The 24,922-nt window shown below is 44.3% G+C and overlaps 1 pseudogene; it reads right to left on the reverse strand.

Annotated features, from left to right (window-relative positions):
• LOC142794652 (cell adhesion molecule Dscam1-like) overlaps window positions 1–24,922 on the reverse strand; it is a 118,720-nt pseudogene that overhangs the window by 14,707 nt on the left and 79,091 nt on the right.

A 24,922-nucleotide genomic window follows, 5' to 3' on the forward strand; every position in this document is an offset into this window, starting at 1 on the left:
CAACCAATGAGCGGTGTGCCACATGCTTCTGCATATATTTATTTTACCTGTTCATAGGTGAAACTACCGATGTGTAACGTGCTCAACAACTAATGGGAAAAGGAGAAACAAGGTAGCTGCTTCTTAGCAGGTTGGCTGTGGGTGCGCTTGATGCTAACATATTTTTTTCCTTCATGCGAAAAAACATGCACCATCCTACTGAAGGGGGGTAATTTGTGACGCAGCTTACATCCGTCGTCCTTGTACTGAACCGTGTAGTGCGTGATGGCGCTGTTGCCGCTGTACGGGGCCGTCCACTCCAGCTTGACGCTCCTGCTACCAGCTTCCACCACTTTCAGGTCCTGGGGTGCGTCGGGAGGCTCTGCGTACCAAGAAAGAAACAAAAAAAGCGGTCGATGAGTGCGAAGTGCATTCGCTTAACGCGTCGCTGTTAAAAAAGCGTCGATATTACAAATAAAGCCCTTATCGATCCTGTCCATAACTAAGAAAAACTTCAGCGAGCATTACTGACCGAGATCTCGCATAGCGTAAGCAATAAGCGTGGTTCATTTGTTGACGCGAAATCTTTATCATCATTGAATGTTTCTCGCCAGCTAGAAGTGGAACGGTTCAGTTAGTTTGGCGTTAGTTAACGGAACGTTTGCTTCACGTGCAGCTAACCTAGCATGGCAAAGCCGAGCTAGACGTGCCTTCTCTATTTTATATTTTGTTCAGTTTTGTTAAGTGCTCACGGAATACGCGGCCCAAGAAAGCTACTGCATGTGCCATTGCGGTCGGCCATGGCACTTGGATCAATTCCGACCAGCTGCGGTTCTTTTTACGCATTGAAACGACCCATTTTGCGGTGTTTGCGTGCTTTAAAAAAATCACACGAACGTGCGAGCTACGCGTCTGCTTCGTTCACTTTGTCATCAATGCATTTGCGTGAGCGAAAAGTAATCCGGCAGATCCCAAGCGTTGTGTAAATCAATTTTACGCGAAACAGCCAGGCAGCAATAGCCCACGCGGGATTATCTTTTTTTTTCAGCCAAGCTTTAGGAAATGATTTGACGTCTTATTGTTCGGGCCAAGCAATTACAAGGCACGCTGAGAAACTGCGTGTGAAGGGTAACTCCTGGGCCAACGTGACATCCATACTTTCGTTCTGTCACCACGAAGAGCATGTTGAAGCGCGAAAATGCAATATTATACGCAATGGCGATAAGTGTATTTTGTCTACGCTGGACTATAGCTTGAGATAAGTCATGTGTATTACAAAGAAATGAAAGCGGATAGCCGACACTTCCACCCCGACCAGAATTGTCCTGACATGGCGCTTGTATAGGGTATTCTTTTACGAGACAACTGGAAGCACTGGCGTGGCTCTGTGGCAGAACGCTTGACTGCCAAGCAGAATACCTGGGTTCGATTGCGACTCGAGCCGCGGAAATTGCTTTTTGTTTCCTCTGGTTCGATCAACTCACAGAAAATGAGTGGTTATCTGTAGGGCATTTTTTTTACTTTTCTTGTCACTACTGGTGGGTTGTTCGATTCTGCTGGGTTATTAGTACCCTTTATTGTGTTATGATCCAAATTGCCTCGGCTGCTGAACAGATATCTCTAGATGACGCTGAAACTTCCAATGAATGATGCGAAAAGCGAGCGTGCTTTCTTTATCTGTCTGCTGATGGTGCTGTAGGCAGCCACCGCGTAAACCGCCGCAGAGTCCAAGCCGCAGAGTCCAAGCCACGCGCTCGCATGCTCTTTTTTTTTTTTAAGACGAAAGTGTAAGTCTCACACGCGTGACTCGTGTTCGATTCTACTTGTCCGGACAAGTTTAGAATCTACATCCACTTGTCCGGTTTCATTTGGCTGCTTCTCCTCTCTAAGCTTTTGGTGCTTGCCCTGCTGTCGCGCTTGGAAAACTTCATGTAGGCTCGAAAACATAGCTATTAGCCCATGTATGCGTTGCACATTGCCATAGGTTCAACTAGGTTCTCGTCTTCCCATATTTACAGAGCTGTGAGCATCTTTCTGATTTATTTTACATTTAAAGATGCAATAATGTGCACGCTGCCACCTCTTTACATAGCTTGTTCTTTCCCGCTGCAGTGAATTTAATCTCTCTATCTCCTTTTTTTCCCTTCTCTTCCCTCCTCTCTGTTCCTCATCTTTCTATTCCCCATCCCTAATCCCCTAGTGTACGGTGTCTAACCAGAATCCTTTCTGTTTGACCTCCCGGCCTTGTCCCATCTGTTTGTTTCCTTCCTTCCTTCATCTAAATTCAAAGTGAATGCGTTACTCATAACCACCTTGAAGTATGGGTGATCATTATAATGCGTTCTCAATATGGTTTAGCCAAACATGTGCTATACCTGCATTGGCAATGTATAAGGATAGAATGCCAGACACCTTATTCGATCATGGGAAAGCGTTAATAGGAATAGTACGATTTCAGCTATCGCACGGTTAACTGCTGAAGAATGAGCGAAAGCTTCCTGAAATTTGCATGTGCCCCAGCAGCCGCGTGCAAAGTGGAAATAGTCGGTTGTGGTGGGGTTGTGGAACTTGGATGTAGTTGAGAACACGTTTTTAAAAATTTACACAAAGCTAAGCTGTGAGGGGGTAAGCACTTGAAAGACAATCAAGTGCTGCATGTTTCTACAACTTTTTTGTCGAGTGTTTTTTGTGTTCTTCCTTGTTTGTTAAACACACACTCTCCTGACGACAGAAAAGGTTGCACTTGAAAGCACGGCCGTAGGGAAGACTTGGGACCGAGAAAGGAGAGAAACTTATTTGAATACCTTCGATGCTGCATTTTCCCGCTCCAGACGTCGTTTTCAATCTATTATAAAAAAACAAAAAACGAGTGCGCTGCGTCTTTTCGCTGAATTTATAAGTGGTACCAAGAGAAAACGAACCTGAAGTTCAGCCCGCATATTCTATGAACACTGCGCAACCGATCAACTACAGCAGTGATTGATGACTCACTCCGTAAAGCAAGAAAATGACACTGCTGGGAAAGATAGATTTTTATTCTAGTCGTGGCAGCAAAAAACTACTGTTTATTGAATTGATCACGTGGCTTGATCACTTTTTTTCTCTTTTGTGGGCTACATTATTGAATACGATAACGATAAAAGCGACGTGGTCTTGGTACCCTCGTTAAGAAATTGACTTTCCCGAAAGCCGAGATTAAAACGAAACTGCATCAGCACCTTATCAATCTTTTTTATCACTCATAAGTGTGTGGGAAACTGAGACGATCAGATTGAGAAGCTTTTTCACTGGCCTTCTACGGCAATTTTATCATTATTAATATTCCAAGAATTATACTTGTAAGCGATTTTTTGTTACGGTCTACGTGTTCGACTTTAGCTGATAAGCACAGCCTGTGTGTATCCTTTGTTATCAACTCAAGCTTCGATATTAACGTCATTTGTGCGATGAAGATATAACCAAAATAATATGTTTTGTCATTCCGAAGTTGCCGAGACAGTAACAGTTGAGTCAGAGAATAGACGCGTGCCACTGTGGACAAAACTAATAATAAAAAACTGGAGACATCATTCAGTAACAAAAAGATATAGTGCTGAAGTAGAAATGCTTATAAGTGTAACCACAATCAATTTGTCACAGCTTCACAGTATTAGTGCAAATTCCGAGGGAAGAGTGCAGCTTGCTGGACTTCCTTGTTTCTGTTTATATTGTAATGAAAAAGTGCTTGACGTCGGGGTCTAGAAAGCATTCAGTGACGTAGTTCCGTCACGAAAATGACGCCGATAGTATGCAGACAATCAAGTGGAAAAGAAAAAAATTGTGAACGGTAGCTCAAACCAGAAGTTCTAGATTGATGACAACAAATTCCAGGTTCGCTGTTCTCTCCGCCGCCATCACAAACGCACCTTTGTAATCTCTAATGTCCGTCAGGCAGAGCGCTTGGTTGGTGGATGGGTGTCGCCATCTGGGGACGGTGCAGCGAAGTAATGCATCATAACCAAACCCTCCGCGATTACCTTTTGCAACGTGTTGTTGCTACGCATCCTTCATTCGGTGCGTTTCCAAAAGAAAAGCAATTTCAAATATGCCTTAACACACATCGTTAGATGGCGACCATTACCCAAACTTCGACCTCAGTGACACCATCCATTCATATCAAAAATAGCTGTGGGACGCTCACCTGCCTCACCAGGAAAGCCTGACGTTCCACACTTACGCTCACTCCACGAACAATCGCTGCCGGTCAAAGCAAAATACGACGCGCGCTGCGTTTCTCTCTTGTTGGGCTGCGGTGTTCAATAACTGTAACATGCGTAGGCGACCTTAGTCCGAATGAGTAGGCGACCTTAGCCCGAATTTCGCGCCCAATCAGTCACGATCTTCTGGTTGTCACATTCTTTGCTTCCGCTCACGCTGTTAATTACTACAGTTACCACAAGCCTCAATCACCACAAGGGTTTTGTTAATCATTAATGATGGACGTCAGTCATCGGGATGATGATGTATGACTAAGCGTTAATATGTACGCACGCCAATACACACTGTGCAAGCTCTCTTACATCTGTGTACGATGAGGAAAACATTAAAATACTTTCTTAAGAACACGCTATACTTTCGTATTTTGCGGATTCCTATGATGGAAAGATCAACCAAGTTTTTTTTTTATTGTCATCCAGACTACAACCCTTTGAAATGAGGCGCGAAATGGCTCATAATGTATATTCTTGCATCGCTTGTTTTTCCTTCCATTCACACTGAACACAGGGCGACACTTATCACAGCGGAATACAATGCCGTTGTAAATAAATGATTGAAATATTTTCACCATACCGTTAAGATACTTCTATGTATAAGTTTTTGCCACGGGGCTTAATGTGGCATTAGAATGTGACTAGATTATAACCGAAGCATCGCTTACCTTGTATTATCAACTGGATGTTAGTGTCGTCCTGGCCGAAGTTGTTTGTGGCCAGGCACGTGAAAAGGGTGGAGTCGCGACGGTCCGTTTGGCGTATGAAGATCTCCGACGTGATGCCCGTGGACTGCACGGTCTCCACAAGCTCGTACCTGAAATTCAGAGGGGAGGAGTTTAATCGAGTATCTGGCCTGGCGGCATCTTTTCTTCAAGGTATGACGAATGCATCCACGACATTTCATCTTTCGCGCCATATTTGAGCAGTTGCGGACTCGATGAGTACCAAGTTACGCGCTTTCCATGCAAAGCCTACTGGTTTACTTTGTTAAAACGTAGCTGACCCGCAGGTCACGAGATCGATTCCCGGCTGCGGGGCTGCATTTCCGGTGGAGGCAGAAATGTTGTAGGCCCGTGTGCCCAGATTTGGGTGCACGTCAAAGAACCCCAGGTGGTCGAAATTTCCGCAGCCCTCCACTACGGCGTCTCTCATAATCATATGATGGCTTTTGGATGTTAAACCTCACATATTACTATTGTGTTAGAACGTAATTTACCCCGTATGTACACAGAAAAAATAAATAAAGCAAGGCCTGTTTAGATGCCATAAAACAGTTCTAACGCCTCCATCATTTTGTTTACGCGTTTTTTCCTGCTCACTGCATATCTTCTTGCGGAAAACTAAACTATAATTTCTTTTTGTAGAATTTCATACCTAGTTTCATTTTCAAATAGGTGACTCTTGAATTCTATAAATATAGTTATTCTTTACCTCGGGTCCTGCTTTGGACTGACTGGTTGTTTGTCCTTCATCCAGGATACTCCCATCGGTTTGTCGCCAATAGCGTCACACTTGAGTCTCGTTGTCTGTCCTTTGCGCACCATTTCGACTGCAAACTTCGTCTTGAAATGGGCAGCAACTGCAACGGCGCAGAAAAGAACATCAATTTTGAACGTGAAAACGTATATTTTCTCTGTTCTAATGCTGTGAAATCGCGCTTATACGCTTTCTACGGGAACAAAAAAATAAAGCGTATTATGCAAGAATTTTACTGGCAAAGCAGGTTAAAAAGGAGGAAAACAAGCGTGATTCATGCGTAACTCACTTTTATTCAGCTACATTGAAGCAGCTGGTCAATTTGAGCTAAACTTTCTTGTTTTCAATGTCTATGAGTAAAATCTTTTGACAAATGTTGATCCGAATTCTTCTGAATTTCTTCCTCGCGCCCATCATAATGATAATTGGGTGCAGTGAACAATCCTAGCAGCATCCTCTAAATTGACGCTACTGCTTGCCCTATGGCTCTGCAAAGTTCAGATTGCACCTTGTTGGAGCCCGGTTCGGGCTTGTATGCCGAATAATGAACGCAAGATTTATAACTGTGTTGGTCAAGATGCACTTTCGCGGTCGTATTATCTAAATTTGAGGAAATATATGGTCGTATCGAACGCGCTAAAATGCACATTTTCTGAGTTAACATCGCCGAGAATAAAAAAAAAAGTCGAAAAACAAGTAATATGCAGGCTGGTATCACCGAGGTTCCACGATAGCTTATCAGCATCACTTCGATGCCGTCAAGTATATCGCCAAAAGACGCAAACGCGGTGGCATTACTAGCACGGATGGATTGAATGACCTTTTCACGGGGACATTCCACCGCGAGGCATATTTTAATTTCCAACTCTCTTACGGGTGTATAAAGGGCACTCAGCGTGGCTAATACTCTCATCAGGACACTCTGCTGAGAAAGACCATGTTCGAGGCATTTCTCAGTCAAACAAGAATCGCCATGCATCTTGTGTGCATTTCGTTGCTTTATCACCGCCCTGTACCTCCGGCTTATAAACTGCAGCGTGACATAGCTTTCCTGATAGCAAAGTGGAGAGCCCGAGGGTATAGGAAAGGAAACGTGAAGCCCAATGAAGATTATACCTGCGGGACAAAAGACTCCCTTAAGGCACACACAGCAATAACGGAGTGCAGGTCAAGTAGAAGGTGGGAGCAAGTGTGCTTTTCTTCACTGTACGCGAACACTGTGCTTGTTGCGGCAGATGACACGTAAGTTGCGTTAAGTTAATTTTCGTGGCCCTCACTGTCAAACTAATATTCAGGTGCATGCGAAATTTCTTCAGTAAACAGTCCCAATGAGTAAACTGTGTATTCTCCTCACAGGTCTAGTTTCGAGCTAGCTGTCATGTACGAAAACTTGGAGGGTTGCTTAAACTTCACTCTCAAGAGTAGAGCGCGATAGCGTAATCGGACCCCGTACGCACCATCGATTCCTAGCTTGGCTTCGGTTCTGGGAGCATGTCTAAACCATGCCTAAACCGTGCCACAAGATAACGAACGTCTGTGTGCGTAACATTAGCTGCTTCAAACAATCCTAAAAAGCCTACTGCAAGTACAGTGGCGGAGTGCCTATCACTCCATGATTTTTCCTTTTTTTTTTCAAATCGGCAAATGACTCACTACGCACGCGAAAATTTGAGGTTGATGAAAATAAAACGTTATCCGAATATTCGGGTTGAGTAAAACCATGAATTCCAACGCCTGACATTTCGTGGCGCATGCTTTTAGAGCCGGTTGACCACCACACATACATGAGCAAGCGTACTAACAGCAAGCCATTCATTGACACTATATAACCTTGGTGGTACTTCGGATGTATTTAAGCACACACGAAAGGGTGCAAAGACCCCACGGGTGTGTTTTTAAATGACATATCTTTCCCTTGTTTTGCCCTGCCGCATGCATAGTTATAGAAGATGGAAGGCATCAGCAGTTTTGTTTTCCTTGCGGCATGGTTTAGGTGTCAACTAAGAAGCGAAGTAAGTGTTGCACTTAGGAAGGCGATACGAACACGATTAGATTATGCTATCGCTTTCTACTCTTGAAGGCGAAGCTCGAGTGTTCAAGATTGTCGCGTCTGTCCATGATAGATAATGCCAAGCGCGTATTGATAGAAACGTACTGTGTACGGTGACCTTGACGATCTTGCTGAGTCCTTGCCCGACGCCGTTGGTCGCCTGACAGAGGAAGAAGCCGGCGTCCTCCTCCTTGGCGTCGTTGATGGCCAGCGAGCCATTCTCGAATACCTGAACGTGCGCACTGCTCATCACCGGCTTGAAGTCGCGCGCCGCTTCACCTGCGTTTAGCGTGGACCATGCCTGCATGAGGCTCCTGTGTGGACACAAGCTAAAACACACGCGATGCGAAAATGGCCCTAATAAAGGCTCATACTGAAGCACTCCGGTGCTAGAGAAGCACAATTACAAAACAAAAAAGCCTTTTCATAGAGCGCTGAGGCTTTTACGAACACACACACTCTCTCTAAACACGCTGTATGTCTTTTTGTGCTCTTTTTTACACGCCATTACACACTTGTCGCCTTTTAAACAATGCTTAAGCTCCAGCCTATGTTGTACCGTGTGGTGCATTCGTATTCTTTTTTGAAAATATCATTCTAGGACCGTCGCGACAGCTCCTGGTCAGCGTGCCATATTAAGCACACTCTGTTCGATTAAGTTACAAGTGACATGACGTCTTGTTAAGGGGCTACTATAATGGGAGGGCACATTTTTTTAACTGAGCGTGAAATTTAAGGTGACGTATTGACAATCTATACGCGATAAGGGACTCAATATGGGAAAAAATGGTTCTCTGTGTGGTGAACTGAGAATATTTATCAAAGAAAGTTTGGTCAATTTCAATTTGAATGTTAGCGGTGACTGTTACTTGGACAATGTAAACATCATCTTAAGAGACAGATGGTGCAGAGATCATATTGAGTGTCTTGCATTGAATAGTGAAATTAATTATTTAAGAACTGAATTAATAGAAGTAGGTGGCTTTTTAAAATATCTCAGAAAAGCTCAAGGAGAAACAAGCAACACCAGCTCCATTTGCTTCTTGTTTTTCACTGCATGTAATTAGCTCTCCTTCCGAAAATAAAAACAAAATGGAAGTAAAAAAAATTTGGGCCCAGAGGGGGCAGAAGCAATGGCCCAAATGAACAGTGATGGTACCTCCAAGACAACTTTATGGACTTTATTTGGACTAATGAGAACTTTATGGACTTTATTTATAATCCGTAGCTTCATATCTTTTGTTAACTGTTATAAAATACGAAAAAATAATTAACAGAGAAAGCGTTGCAAACCTTCGGCCTTCGTCCATCGGATCCTTGGCTTGGGGAACCTGTCCGCTTCACAGTCGATGACTACAGTCTTGCCTTTGATGACGGATGTTTCTGCGGGCTCAATAATCCACTGTGGAGGGACTAGAGAAAAAGAAACAAGAAAGCCACACGTTTACTAATGTATTCTATGTAAATCAGTACACATTGTGCTTTGTGGGTAATTGAGATAGCACGAGCCACTGTAGGCGCGCTTAAAATGTTTTTTTGTTGTTATTGTACCCTGCAAAAGCAGTCAGCTAAGCTAAATGGCCATAGACCAGTATCAAGGAGAACAACGGGGAGGAATGCAAGGAGGGTTATAAAAGTCAATATAATGCGCTTAAAGTTTGATACCGTAACCTGAGTAAATCCAATTAAAAGATGCAAAAAAAGAAAGGCGTGTTCCTGTTCCAAATTTTCTACAACAGTTTCGGATATGTGTGCAGTACAGTACAGTACGGTACAGACAGTACAGTACTGTGCAGCCTGGCACAGTATGGTTGAGTGGTGCGTTAAAGTAGTACGTATGTTTGAGAGAAAAAGAGAGGTGGAGGTAGCGTTGATGGTTATCCCCTTACTGCTTCCTTCTGTCTCTCTTCCTCCTTTTATTTTCTTTTGTTGTTTGCAGCAGCTTCTCTATTTATCTTTTTGCCCCTTTATTACGAATGGTGCGGTTTTTGTGTCCTTGCCTGAGAAACAGTCACTGCTCTATCTTCCCTCAGTTATTGTCGCGTAATAATCTTCTCTCTGAAAGCTCTCACCTACTGCTATCATTCAAGCGAGATTCGTTAACAAACAAAGCGTCCTAATACGTGTGAAGTTCTGCATATGCTGTTAAAGAAACACAAGCAAGAAATGTGAAGGAGCACATAGCTCTATACAAAGTGAACAAAAGGTAACAGCGGCTGTTAGGTTCATCACTGTCGTGTCAATCGCAATGCACCGACGAGCAATCGATGTCTTCTAATTTCGCGCATAATTAAGGGTGTCAGAAGAGATAAAAATATCCACATCACATGTCTTTGGAAAACAATAAATTCATACACTCTCATTGTTAACGTATGCAGTGACGCGCATGGTAAGAAAAGAAAGAGAGAGAGAGAGAAATACATGAAAATAAAAGACAGAGGTTAAGTTGGTAGAACAACAAAACCGGCGTCTGGGCACGCATACGGCTTGCTAGTCGAGATGATGCGAAAAAGAATAGCAACTTCGAGGACGCTTGAGATTCACATTCAAGAGTAGAGAGCGTTAGCGTAATTGGCTCGGTTCGTATCGCATTTTCAATCTCTAGTCAGGCTTCGTTTCGTGGTATAGGCATCTCAACTGCACTGTGGGAAAGTAACGTCTGTGCGCGTAACATAGCCTATTTTGAACTACCTTAGAATTCCCACGGCAAGTAAAGTTGCGAAGTGCCTAATACGTCGTATTTCACTATTCAGCGGATCGGGCAAGTGCCTACAAGGCGTCCATGCGTGCACATACGCACCTGTACGCTTTGTCGATGCTGCTGCTGGTGATATTGATGAATTACGCCAAATTGATTTATACTGAGTGGGCTTAACCAATTCAATGCAGAACTCACCTGATGTGACGCCAGGTGTGACTATACGCTTCTGCCAGTTTATATTAGATGTCCTTGCGTGACTCCTCACACTGTAATATAACACCTGTAGATCATTTTCATTTTTTGAAGACATTCCAAGCTGTCTTGTGCCTTTGTGGTAGAACATCTGTTTTGCTTTCAATGCAGAATACCGAGGTTATATTCCCACCCGCACCACTTATTTTCGTTATTTGCATTCGTCGTCACTTTTCCCCAGCGGAGAACGCCGACTTTTCACTCCCAACCAACGACGACGACACCGGAATTTTAGAGAAACGAGCGTTGGAACACAATAAAGACGTCCTGGTGGGCTAGTTGGTAAATCATGACGAGGCATGACAACGCACATGCAACCATGAATGACTCGGAAGGTTAGACCAGCAAAAGCTTAATGCAAATTAATTTGAAATTGAAGGAGACATAACACCTTCGCATGCTTTGTGCCAATAACATTCAGTTATATATCTAATCAGCGCAAAGATGTGTTGTGTTCGCTTTCTACACCATCGCTTATTCGCGCTGTCCTCTAAACTATAGCGTTCAACTACCGAGACCTCAAGCTCGCTATGTTGAATTGCAATGATCTTTTGTGAGTGTAAGTGTACGCACCGTGGATGACCATAACCGCCGAGTGGCTGGCGCTGCCGGCGTCGTTCTGGGCGACGCAGGTGTAGTTGCCGCGATATTCGAGCCGCAGCGCCTTGAAGAGTAGCGTGGACGTGAATCCGGACACGGTGTTGACGAGGATGCCGGCCGTGTCAGGATTCGACTCGCTAATGGGTTCGCCGTCTTTGGTCCAGCTGATGTTGATGGGCAGGTCGCCGCTGATCACGGCGCACATCACGGATGCCCGCTGGCCCTCGCGGAAAGACGCCGGGTAGCTGAAGGGTTCTATTGCAGGTCTCACTGCGTTGTAGCACGTGTTCGGAGATTATGAGTAAGGCACAATCCCACAAGCAAGAAAATAAGGGACACGAAAGGAAAGTGAAGGAGGGACAAAAGTATAGTAAAAGAAGGCACAAAGAAGATGGAAAATTCGAATGAGTGAAGTATACGAAGAGGATGGGAAAGGCACGAAAAAATAAATGAGAAAGCAAGAAATGCTAACGTAAACAAGGAATGAGCGAGCGGAGGAAGAGACACCTTAGGGAAGAGAATAATAAAAGAAGGCCAAATGAGGAGCACGTATTGAGAACGATGACATTAAAGTTGTGTGGTTTCATAGAAGTTCCAACTCACTCACTCAATCACTCACTCACTCAATCAATCAGTCAATCAATCAATCAATCACTCAATCAATCAAGCAAGCAAACAATTGTCTGAATAATTATTTACCTGATTGTTTAATTAATCAATCAATCGATCGATCAATCTCTCAAGCTGTGTGCCGGCCTCTTTGAGCAGTCTTGATTGATCGAGCAGTAATTGATTGCGCACACGCATGTTTTATAATTCTTTCACATCAATCTCTCGCGGCTTAAGCAATCCGGCATTGCGCTGCGATCCGAAATTTCAGACCATAGTGCAAGCTTCTAATCTTGTCATGTTCCTTGCCATGTTCCTTTTTAGTCAGAAATCTCGCCATGTCTCTGTATCCAAAATAATGCGTCGAGAAATCCCTCCGCCGCCATGCACATTTGTTAGCGCAAAGCTCAGTGCCCAGTCAAGTACTTTGGGTGACTCATACGCAATCGTCGGCGTTAGGCCGACCAGACTGTTCTGTCTGGATATCCAGATTTTCTCGTAAAGCATGATCACTTTAGATGTCAGTGCGTGAAGCCATAACGGGTGCCACCTTCCGCAACATTGTGGAGTTTTATACTGCGAACAAAAACAGAGATCAGAAACCTATTCTTAAAAATGCTCGCAGTTTTTACAGGTGGCGCAAGCCAATGGAACGAACCACAGATCATGTGTTCAACCTATAGTCATGTGTTGCTGGTAGTGCCGAGCTTTTACTAGTATATATAATAAGTATGGCTGTGCTTGACTATTCTTCCGTTCGATCGGTCCCCACAGACCTGTCACGTGGTTTTATCGAAACCGTGTCACGTGACAACCCTTTCCATGGTTCTGACTGGACGATGTCACGGGAGGAGTTACGCCATGTGACGTAGCTTTATCACACCGAAAGCTGTTATGAGACCACAACAAGGGTCACGTGCGCCACAGTTGTGAGCCGCCACCTCAGCTGGTGTCCGTAACCAATATCGCGCAAAATAAGGAAAAAAACTATGTAAGTAAAAAAAAACACCAAGGGCACAATGGGATTTGAATCTGGGTCTCCCACTTGCCAGCCCAGTATTCTATTTTGAGGGTATGCTGGTGCTTGAAACAGCGATGTAGACTGCTCTTAGGCAAGCTTGATGTCGGAAAAAGAATTGCGTAAATTTGTGTAATAAGGCGTTTTAGAACAGCAAAGATAAAAACAGACGTCACACAATGTGAACTGCATTACGAGAGGGTCGTCGAATGCTGTTACACGAATACAAAAGCCTCCGACATAAATTTTTTATCGTCGTCAGCCGTCGCATCAAAAAAATTGCGCAAACTCTCTCGCAAGTCTGTAGCGGGTACCACGTTTCTCCGATGAATGACGAAGGGTGCCATAGTGGATACCTTCCTACTACACGAAAATTATGATGATTGGTGGCGTAGTGGGTGCCATGCAGGTGTGTAGCAGTTACCCAAATGTGTTTAAAAAAGGCTCTAAAAGGCCGCTCTTCTAGCTTTCGCTGTGATAGAGGTGGCAATGTTGTGGACCCGTGTGCTCAGACTTGGGTGCACGTTGAAGAACTCCAGGTGGTCGAAATTTCCGGAGCCCTCTACTACGGCGTCTCTCATAATCATATGATGGTTTTGGGATGTTAAATCTCACATATCAATGAAATCAAGCTTTCGCTGTGACCCTGCTGTGCGTTCCGCACAGGCAGAGTGGTTTTATTCATCTGACTAGTCGCTTTGTGATACAACGTTGGTTTAGTCACGTGATAAGTTTGGTTACTTCGACATTTGAGTCTCGTGACTAGTGACTACATGATTTTAAGTCATGCGAATAGTGTTAAGTGATTAGTCACGTGATGTTTCTCATTAATGTGTCAAGTGGCTAGCTTTTACGTATTTTTGTGGGTAGATGTCACGTGGTTCTCGTTACATGACTAGCTATTACGTGGTCTTGCCCGGAATATGTTCCATGACTATTTCTTGAATATTTTTGACGCAGCATGCGACGTGACTATTTAATAAGTGATATTACAAGATTTCACGTGACAAAATGATACGTTATTTATGGTGGGAACATGCCACGTGACTAGATGTTGAGTGATGTAGCGTTATTTTAATCACGTCACGATTAACATCATGTTGCGTGCGTTTTAGTAAATTGACTGGTTGCTACGCAGTGTTACATTGTTTTTATTCTCATGACTAATTGTCACACAATGCTGCGTCATTTTAATCAAGTGAATAGATGTTACATGACGTTACCCTATTTCAGTCACGTGAGTGTTGTTGATTGATGCTATGTTATTTTCCATTTTTATGGGATTTTTAGTCTTGTCTCTAGCTTCGTCATGCTACTTGATTCTGACCTTGTTACTAGCTTTTACGTGATTTTAGGTTACTTTTGGTCTCGTGACCAGTTGTTGCATGGTATTAGATGATTTGAATCCCATGACTCTAGTTGTTACGTGATATTATGTTACTTCTATACACGTAACAGACTTGCCCTTTGAAGATACCGTATTTCACTTCGTCAAATACAGTACATGTGCTGTGGGGCAGAAGCAGGAGTTGAAGAGGGAGATGCGAGCGCGTACCTGTTCATGGTGATATGATAATTCTGGTTCGCACTCCGTGGCGCACCGCAAGGCGAAAGTGTTCCGCGCTTAAAGCCCTTATTCAGGCGTGACTTCACAAGTCACAATGAGTGCCACACATTTGCTGGTGGACGTGAAAAAAGGTGCTGTACTTAGCCTGCTAAAAAACTCATAAGTGCAAGAGTTAGTTGAAACGAATGTGCTGTTTGACCAGTTTTCCTCTAGAAAAGAAAAGAAAGAAAAGAAATATGAAGGAGCAGGGTGTTGAACATTTAGATAATGCCGGCATGACACCCTGCACAAAGAAAAAATTGATGCAAAAATACTTTGACAGCCCCGCCACGGTAGTATAGTGTTTATTGGGCTCGACTGCTGACCCGCAGGTCGCGCGATCAAATACTGGCTGCGGCGGCAACATATTTGAGGGAGGCGAAAATGCTCGAGGCCAGTGTACTTAGATCTAGGTGCACGTTAACGAACACCAGGTAATCGAAATTACAAGAGTTCTTGAAATAATCATACCGTGGTTTTGGGTCACTAAACCGCAGCAATTATTAAGTATTAGAAAGGCTTTGACAATACCTAATAAGCCTCAGTCATTTGAAGGTCAATATTTTATGCGAGGTTTCCTTGTAAATTGTCGAAGGCATAATACCGTTTGTAATTTGGCTACATACGCTTTCTGCAAAGAATAGACAAATACAGAAGCTTTATGACTTGTATCCTCGAGGTCATTTAATGCAGTCATGGCAGAACATGTTCCCATCACTGTGAAGAGTAGCAAACCGGATACTTTACCAGGTTAACGTCCCTGCGTTTCTTTTCATGTATTTCTTGCTGTTGCCTTCTGTTCCGTAAAAAGCAATAAACTCTATAAAAAGTAACAACTTTGCCGCAAAGGAGAAGCAATGAACGTGATAGCAACAAATGAGAAGGTCACGCGCATAATGACAAGCAGATCAATATGTGCCTCACGTTTCTCACGCACAAATAACACACGAAACGTACTCGCAGGTGCAGATAAACGCGAATAACCGTCTCAGTTGTTACTTCGCTGTGTCTGAAAAGCACACTATTTTCGCAAACGGAGACTGGGCAACGATTGCAGCGACCTTTGTGAGCCTGGTAACTACAACACAATTGTTCCGGTGAAAGCCACAGGCCAGCCAAGATGTACGATCCTCCCCACCACGAGATAAGGGCGCGCGAGCGAGCGTCCACCTTCTCCTCTCTGAGGGGCAAAGTAGGCGTGGGAGATATGAGCATGCGCCTGCGTGCGTCCGTAGCGCCATCTTGCTGGTAATACTGAAAACAATATGATCCCCCCCCCCCCAAGGTGCCCATCACCAGCGGTAAGTTGAAGATAGTAATAGCTTGCCGTTTGCCGTTCGAACGTTGAAGGACGTGCTTTGCTTGGGCTCAGTGGTTAACGCCTTACATTCAGGATTCAGAAGTTCCACGTTCGATTCCGCGTGCCGGAGTATTTCAGGATTTTTTGTTTGTTGCGTTTTCTAATATATAGATACGTATACATATACGGTGAGTGACGGCGACGCCCACGTCGACGCTGACGCTGGCGGCAAAATCCAGCCGAGAGTCACAATAACAAGAAACGAGCCATTAATGAGACGGGAAGTCTTCCGGACGGCGTGAAGCTTACCTTTGACGCTGATGTACACAGTGCTTTGTGTGGTGTGGCCGTCTTTGTCCTTGGCCACGCACGTGTACGGTCCTTCGTCGGTGGCCCTCTACATGTGGTACACTTCGAGAGAGCCGTTGTCGTGAACTTTCTGCCGGTGATTGTAGGGCAGCCGGACACCCACTGCGCATAGCCGGTATACGTGAAAATGTCCACTTTATCCACCTTGACCACTTTTTCCATAAAACGATGAGACTCTTCAATACGAAATGTTTAGGACAGGAAATATACTGGAAACCATCAAATACTTCTATAATTAATACCTTGTGGTATGTTTTCAATGAACCTATTCCAGTATTCTTTGCGAGGATGTGTTGGCGTTTCACGTTAAAAATGCAAACGTTTGTCGCCGCACAACACCGTGATTTTTTCTCCCTCGCTCCAGCTCACTCACGTCTCTGTGAGGCTGTCGCCCGTTGCCTGTTTAGCAGCATAACAAAAACCGGAGCGAGTGATAATGCGTGCCTAAATGTCACAATGTCCCTCTGCCTCGTTACCGCCTTCCCCATCATGACGTCATAAGGGGTGTAGATGGCCGGTGGAATGAATTTCAAGGTAATTCTTAAAAATCAAACAAATTAAGCTACTTGTGTCGAGATGAAGTTTGCCATTATTCATTCTAGCGCTTCGACGTCAACTACCTTCATTCATCGTGCATAAAAAAGTAGTAACTGCGCAAGGGCTGGTTAGCTGCGGGTGAAACGAACTTCTCAAATACTCCAGAGGCCTGTATTGCTGCCGCAGTTGCAGCATCACGCAAGCTTCGTTATTTTCATTGTAAAAATTCACCGTTGTCGTTGTGTCGTGGTGGTCTGCTACTACCCTCTGCGCTGTTGAATAAGAGGTTCACGTCGCGTATCGTATGAGAGGGCGGAGTTCCCCATGTTGCAAGCATTATGCGGCGAGTTTCGAAGGCTGAGTGGGACGAGATATAGCTGCCTGTCTCGAGCGCACTGTTTTCGTGTACCCATCACCGAAGGTCAGTTTAAGTTTACGTGCGAGAATGCATCAAAATAATGTAATGCGAAGTGCGTTGACATCCAGCAGCCAAATATGTATCCTACCTCGCTCTCAGTTGATGGACTAGAGAGGGTATCCGGCCACTGGACATACTATGTTCAGTGTTTCACTGGCGACGACTGTCAGGTTTCGCATGGGCCGGACAACAGGTCGTCCTGCGAAAAAGTTTTGTGATGAGTTAAACTTCCATGTTACGTGACCGAACAGCCAAAAAAAAAGAAAAATACAGGAGGTAATCTTGAGTATTGCGATTCGGATGAAGCCTTCCAAAGACAGACTCAAGAAGACAAAGTTAAAAACCAAATAAGCTGTTTTGCTGCCCCAACATGATTGTGGATGAGCAGAGGACTTCTAAAATCGCAGTAGAGTTTGTCTAAGCTGCGTTTATTGTAAGTTACGTTGTCTTTTCCATAGCTTGAAGCATGGACTGTGTTTATATACAGTGATAATGCGTGATTTTATAAGCTCCCTCTTGTTGATGCGATGTGGCATAACATCGCACAGACGTGTTCCGGACGTCTCTCATTGCTCCACTAACACGAGCTCAAATCTTTCTTGTTAGCTTTTCTGCATTACAATGCGCTGAAACATCACCACGCGACATTTTTCCGCAAGCACCATAGCAGGCTTCAATCAGATTTTTAAAGATTACCAGGCTAAACCCCCATTAGCATCGCAAGGTCAAAAAAGCAAGAAAGATGGCACATTTCGCATACGGAGTTACATGTTCGAACAGTGAGCTGAGCCAGAGGTGCCACCGAACCACCAAAATTCCATCCGACTGGAGCTGCTGGCACAAAGCACATAATTATCTGGCTTCCTTTTCTCTCTTACGCCGAAAACGTAAGTCGCCGACGAATGTTTTGTGGCGCGTTCAACAGGCACGCTGACACAGCTGGACAGCGCACCTGGCACATTGATCCTGGCGGCGTGGTGCAGCGTTCCGGCGCCATTGTTCGCGGTGCATGAGTACTCGCCGCCGTCCTCGACTTGGACAAGCGAGAAGTTGAGGTAGCTGACCACGACGCCGTACTGCGTGACGTAGTCGCCGAAGCGCACGCGATGAGTTTCCGGCACGGGCGCGTCATCCAGAGACCACGTGATCTGCGGCAGCGGGTTCCCGGATGCCGAACACTTGAGCGATAGTCGCGTGCCCGCCTGTACCGTCTCGCCGCCGAATGTCTCCTGGAACTGGGGCAGGTCCTCTGTAAAGGCACAATTATCACTCAGTCAAACTTGTTGAAAGGGTCAGGAGGAAGGATATATGGGTACTAATGCGTTTCGAAAATCGAAGCCATAGCGCTAAAAACACGGGGATCAAGGAAGACGACAGAAAGCGTGTTTTTTTTTAACCGCGTGTTTTGAGCCTATGGCATGACTGTACATTACCAACGAAGTAGCCTAAAAGGCTCTACCCGTGAAAATCATACTGGTTCGTCAATAAGTTTCTTTGCAGCAATCATTTCAGGCGTGCAGCGGGAATATCTTCTGGTAAAAAGAAAACTGAATTAAACTGAGCGACAGTCGTTGACTGGCCATAGACATATGCACACCGTCTCAAGTTTTTGCACGGACAATCTGAAATCTACACAATATAGTAAGCCCATAAACAGTCCACGCACTACAATTTAAGAAGCCTTTATTAATTTAGTTATTTATTTATTATTTAAATATTTATTGTTTATTTATTTGTTTTTGTAATAATTTATTTCTTATTTATATATTTTGCTCGGTTGCCTGATATACACAACTCTCTTTCGTTCACTGCACTTAAAATGTTAGAAAGCGAGCCCTCTTCAGAATGAAGCAGATAAAGACTATTCGCTGTAGAATTTGAGGGTGGTGTAACTTTCACAATCACTATGCCCCGGCCAACGAGAGCAAACAGGTGTTTCATTAACCAGCATAAAGAATTTGTAGTATTTAGTGTTCGAGAATCTGCGCTTATCTGTGATTATTGTTTATCGCCTATCGACGCTTGTGGCTCACCTGCAAGCGCCAGTTCGAAGCTTGCTTGTACGGAGTCCACGTCGTTGTGGACGAAGCACTGGTACATGCCCTTGTCCTCCTTGTGCACCGAGCGAATGTCAAGGGCGTCTGCCGAGAGCAGCGCGACCCTCTCGCTTAGCGCCAGAGTTCGCTGGTTGAAGCGCCACGTTATGCCCGCCACGGGGTGTCCCGACACCGAGCACCGGATGGTGATCGGCTGGCCGACGCGCACCTGCTGCCGCGCCGGCTGGATGTGTGCACCCAGGGGCTCTGCGTAAACGCGTTGCGTCTACGATATATGCGTAGAAGTTAAGCCTGAAAGGTTGACCTTTGTTCGAGTAAACAATACAGCCTACATTAAACGTGCTCTTGGCGCCAAAAGCAGGCTACGAATAGTAAGGCTTTGTGCAATTCCTATAACGTGAAAATTGGTCCTCTGCGTCGACACGAGTGATGTAGAAAATCTTTATGCGATGACCTCACCACATATCACATGCGCCAAAACTAGTGAGTGACGTCACCATAACATTACTAATGCGACGTCATATGATCACGTCATCACATTACGACGTCGCTTGGTACAGGGCGAGGTAGTGATCACACTGGCAGTGACAAAAACACCAGGCCTGAGCTCAGTCACAGCAAAAGCTGGAACAGTGGAATTTCTATAGAGCTCGAACTAATACATGTGGGCTTGCATATTAACCGACTACGTCATCAATTGATGCGGTAGCTAGTGACAGCAAATAAATATGGCTTAGCCCTTTGTATTATCGGGGGACGCCTGGTTACACTATTCGCATCGTGTGACGTCTTGTTGTGATTTTACTCTTTTACCACGCTATATTACGCATGAAACCAAGGTTTCTTCCAAACATAGCGCCTCTATACATTTTTAGCGATGTAATTTCGGGCTCTGGCACAGCCCTGTGGTATAAATTAGACGCCACGAAAAAGGCCCAGGTTCTATATCCATTCAAAACTACTTATTTTTTATTAAGCTTTTTTTTTCTGCGCGATAGCGATTACAGATGTAGGCTGTGGCGGCAATTGTGATCTCCTAAGGGCTGTTGCTATAAAACCACGTGAGAGGCGAAAAGCATGGAGTGCTTTTGATTTTGGAGACGGTGCCAAACCCCGTTAGCTGCAGAAAGTTAGTTTTCTGATTATCGCGTGGGAGAATGGAAGTATTCTTTGAGATAAAAAAAGGAGATGACCTACGCCTTTAAGTGATATGAGATAAGCGCGTGAGGAATCCTGTCCGTTTTCGAGCACATCGTAGCACGGAACGTTAAAATAATTAGAATGGAATTACGTATACGTGGTGAGTAAAGATAAACAAGAGAGGGAACACAAACTGGAGCACCTGTGAGAGCACATTCATAAGAACATCCACCTCAGTAACAGCACCACCAACGTACCCGTAACGACAAGCTCGGTGGTGGTACGGTCCTCTCCGGCGCTACTGTTGGCCACGCAGGTGTTTTTCCCGGCGTCACCGACCGCCGCCTTTCGCACGAAAAGGACTCCGTCGATGAGCGAGGTCCGCTGGTCGAGGAAGACGAGGCCGCCGTCCTCGCGATACCAGCGGTACTGTGGCGGCGGTGATCCGTGGGCCACACATGGAAGCGACACGGCGTCTCCCACTGATGCCGTGATCTTCTGGCGAGAGTGAATTATCCGCGGTGGCACACCCGTGTGAGTTTCTGCGTACAGTTAGAAAACAGACGGCATCGTCAGGCCTGTGTATGGATGTGAATGAATGTAACAGATAGAAGCACACTATATTGAACTATTCTGACTACTCTGATACCAGCAATGATTCTGGCCAAACCAAGGTAGGCGTATATATATATGTGTGTATATATATATGTATATATATATGTATATATGTGTATATAATGTATATATGTGTATATATATAGTACTGCTTTTCTATCAACGGCAGATTAGCCGACAATTTGAATTAAGCAAGCTCTAGCTAAAATCAGCAATTATTTTGGCACCACTATACAACGTTACATATTATCTATCAGAACACTATCAGCAAAAACAGTATAGGCTAGGAAACCCCTGGTCATCATTAACTCCTCGTTCACAAATTGCTGCTATGAGGTGGAAGAGAAGTACGCTAAGATATGCTTTTGCCCACAAAGGCTAGCTTTCGCTCGCTGAATTGCTTAGTCCAAAAGAAATGCTCAGCTTTTTCGTCTTCGCCTCTTGTTTTTTACTGTTAAATTTTTTCTACTATGAAACAACGTGTTTTTTTTTTTTGGCTCACTGGCGAAAAATCATGACTCTAATCAAAAGTTTCTTGTCTAACGAGTACGAACTGGAGGAACCAATAAAAAAGTTCCTTGTTCTACACAGTGAAGCTGTAATTAGTGATAGGCAACTGATAACGTCCCCCTGTTTCTCTATTAGAACACTCGAGATTTTTCCTCCCTATGTTTCTGTACTCAGCTGCCGCCGACATTTTGGCGAAAGCCCAGGACTGCCTATATTGTGAATTTGAGCAGCGAAACACTTGCGCGGAGAGCGAAATAATCCAGGACATTGTTTTTATCATGCCCAATGTACCTTTTGGCAAGTATCTAGTTTCCCATTCTCCAATTTGTATCGTACGCAGAGGACCGAGGCACATCAAAATAAAAGCAAGCGCGATAGAGTGGCATCGTGTTCTTGTAGCCTTGGCCGAGTGAAGTAGATTTCATCGACCCTAGCCACATGCGTCCTCCACCCGCTTCACTTTATTCGTTCCCCTTCTTGTGAGCTCCCCGTTCATGGGATTACAGTAAGGTCTCTTACAATTTTCGCAAGCAGCGACCATGCACAGTCTACTGAGAAGTATCAAGTGCGTACCCAGGTTTCTTTTTTTGTTGTTGCTGTGCGTTGAGAGACCACGTCAGATTTCATTAGGCTTTCTAACAGGTAGGCAGAGCCAATGCGTGGGACAAAAGCAATCCGCCTTAAGATATTCCGCGTTGTTCACGAAAATTGCTCGCTGTCTGATATATTTGCGCTGAAAGCCGGCTTAGTTCGAAAAGATAATATATCTGCGCCTTGCGGGTCACTCAAGCGAAACTAATATGTCAGACGAAGATAATCTTGCACGTAGGACCACCGTCGTCCGAGATTTGCATTAAACGTAGGTTATTATACTTTGGCAGGAATTAAATAATATATTTTTCACCCAATGAAAAACTTGAGTCACTGTTTTGGTGATTGCTCTTGTTTTAAGAACGTTTTATTTGGAATTGGATTCTTCTTGTTTTCCCCCTCTTCTGAAGACTCTCAACACACCATTAATACAGTGTTTTACCAGGAAAACAGAGAGAAATAAAATCATCTCTTCTTGGTGAACCTTATCAGACACAATTTTTATCACTCCAAGTGCAGCGTTATTGTTTACACGCCTGACAAGGCTGAACTTACTTTATTTATCAGCTTCAGTGCAGTGAATATATTTCAACATACAGAGAACTCTCATGCGCAATATTTTATCCCCAGCAACGTTTCAATTGACAGATTTTGTATTATAAATATTTATCAGTGTCTTTGAAAAATAGAGTATTTGTAGCGCAGAATCATCTCCAGCATTGCAATGGTATCATCACGCACTAAGTATGGCTTGCTAACTTCAGACATTTCCTGAAGTGAATCCGATACGTGTGCTTTTACTTATACGCAGCGTCAGTGTTGCTTCAAATTAGTCTTGTGCATACAAACTTGTGGATGTAAAAACGATCTTCCATACGTAAGCGACTTTATAATTCGCCAACGTGAAAAAAAAAAGACAGCTTGCTAGCTGTAATAGTGTGAAACCGCAGGAAGATTTTACATCGCACAAGCGCCGAGTGATTCCCATTCGTAGAATTTCCACTGCTCCGCTTATCACAGCATGAATGACGTCATTGTTTGAGGTCAGCACATACGGTTTCCCCGACAAGAGTAGAATATTGCTAGGCAGATTTACATACTCCGAGTGTGAAATCAGCGCTACTACTGGAAGCGCTTCATAGACATCTTGCTGGTTACGAAAGCTGCGATAAGCGTCGTTTGCGCCGCGTTCCGTCAGGTTGTTTAACCACGTAGCGGCTGAGGTGGTTGTGGTTGTATAGAAGAGGAAAATGGCACCTATTTTCTGTCTGTCTCGGGGGCGACACGGCGCAGTGCCTTATAGGGGTGGGGGGAAGGAGGGATAAAAAGAATAGAAGGAAAATAGATGGAGATATAGAGAAGGCAAGTGACGGAAAATTGGAAATAGGAAAGTTGGGATCCGGTCGAAGCGCTGCGCCCGCACAGCGCCGACGCAAGGCCATGCTGGAGTAGAGACATTCACCAACTCGGCGAGTGAGTGGCGCCGTCTCTAGTGATCCGCGCTGGAGTCTGCCCTAGCTATGCGAAACAATTTGGCTATTTTAAAATGGCTTAATGCGATTAGTTTTGGCTATACCTGTTAAATGTGCCATTTTTTGCCTCGTTCGCTGATTCTGAACCGGGTTCGAGCAGTATATATACAATAAAAATACTTCATCCAACTTCGGACTTTCATGAATAAAGTTTTGTCAAACAGAACACAATCTCGCAGCGCACGACTGGGGACTGCAACATGTGACCCCTTCTGTCAGCTGCGTGCTGCTTTCAGCAATTACGCCATGTGCCATTCATTCCCCACGACACTAACAGCAGAAAACGAACACACGTTACATTGGGTGAAACACATCGGACTGCACATGTGGCAAAATATAAAAGAAACCTTATGTCGGGTGACAGGAGCAGCTCTGTGGACGCTGATGGCCATTAGAAATTGGTAGCAGCCTGCATCCGCGGAGCTGCTGTGGATGTCTAACTACTACAAATTATGCTGCACGCGGGTCATTTTGTATTACTTATGAAGCTGCGTTTGCGTTGTATCGCAAGTGACTCATGCTAGTTTCCCATTTTGTGGCTGTAGCATCCTCCTCATGTCCTGATTTCATCTCTTTTTGTTTTGTGCAATGTTACTCTAGCTTAAAATGTTGTATAGGGCCAGCATAATTTGTGGACCGGCTAGCCCCTGATTTCACACAAAAACTACCCAATTTTTCTATTTTGTGTGTAATTTTTGATTACGAATCCTTACAACAGAAATGCAAGCTTTCCAGACGAACGAAACAGTTTTGGGGTGTGATAGTTCATGTGATTGCAATTTTTGGACATGAGAACTGTAGCTACATGGCGTAAATAGCGTGTTTATATGTAATAATCTACAAGTTATTATGTGTTTTTTTCTTTAAAAATACTGACCCACAAGTCGGCTCACACTTTTGCGCAATATAGCTACATATCAAGTCTCCCCAGAGAGGCAGTTATACTTAACTTTTTTTAGCGCAAAAAAAAAAAAAACGCAATCTCATCACAGAAGATAAGAAGTAGTGCTTTCCTGTGTTACTGCGTTTCTTGTGTTGGTGTTTCTTGAGCAAAAAGTTGCCTCAAACTGTGTTTTCAGAAGAAAATATAGCTATATTGTTCTGAATGGTCACACTCTCTCATAACAAATAAATTAAAGCAACCAAGATGTGAATTTGCAGCCTATTTTTTATTATCTTTCATAATCAATTTCATGCCAAAAAAAGGCCACCATTTTTTCCCCTTAGCCGCCTCCCTCCACAAGAAGTGGCCTGCCTGTACAACATGCTTCTTGTGAGTTAACCACGCCATGCAAATAAGCACGCACAC

Source organism: Rhipicephalus microplus, chromosome 2 (genome assembly GCF_043290135.1).
Source record: "Rhipicephalus microplus isolate Deutch F79 chromosome 2, USDA_Rmic, whole genome shotgun sequence".
Lineage (NCBI taxonomy): Eukaryota > Metazoa > Arthropoda > Arachnida > Ixodida > Ixodidae > Rhipicephalus > Rhipicephalus microplus.